Here is a 695-nt window from a genome sequence, read left to right on the forward strand (position 1 = left end):
ATTTGTGAGTTGTTGGATTGACAGAGACAAAGAACAACAGAAAAATGAAGCAGTAAAGATCAGAGACAGAGACAGAGCTGTTGTGGAAACACAAAACACTGACTGGCTGAGATAAAATGCAAAAAATGATGTCATGATGAAATGGCCCCACCCACTGAACTTCAGCCAATCTACTAGCATTATTTCTTCCTAATTGTACTGCAGTGGAAGAACATTGTTCATTTGCTGTGTGTCTGACTTGAACAACTGCAAAGACATGTTGCTTTACCTCTTTCTGTTTTCATTTCACTTCAAAGGTGAGTTCATGAACAGCTGAGTTTCTCTTTTAACCTGCTGTGTTAATGTTCACAGTTGAAATCACACAATATTCTATGTTTGTCATTAAGTTCTGAACAATCGAGTTGTGATCTGAGCTACAGTTGAGTTGTTTGTGTCCACAGAGTAACACTGTACAGGTAACATTTTCCACTGTCTTCTCCTCTCAGCCTCATGGACAATGTGAGTCTGATGGCTTCATTTTCTCTACTTTTTCCAGGACTAATAGATGGAGACACAATCTCTCCTGAACAAGATGAAGTCAGTGGAACAGAAGGTCACACTCTCATGTAACTATATACGACAGATGATGATCGTTACTATCCTAGACTTTACTGGTACAAACATCATTCTGACCTTCAGGCTCCTCAGTTTATTCT

This window comes from Stegastes partitus, unplaced genomic scaffold, assembly GCF_000690725.1.
Source record: "Stegastes partitus isolate 25-593 unplaced genomic scaffold, Stegastes_partitus-1.0.2 Scaffold2249, whole genome shotgun sequence".
NCBI lineage: Eukaryota > Metazoa > Chordata > Actinopteri > Pomacentridae > Stegastes > Stegastes partitus.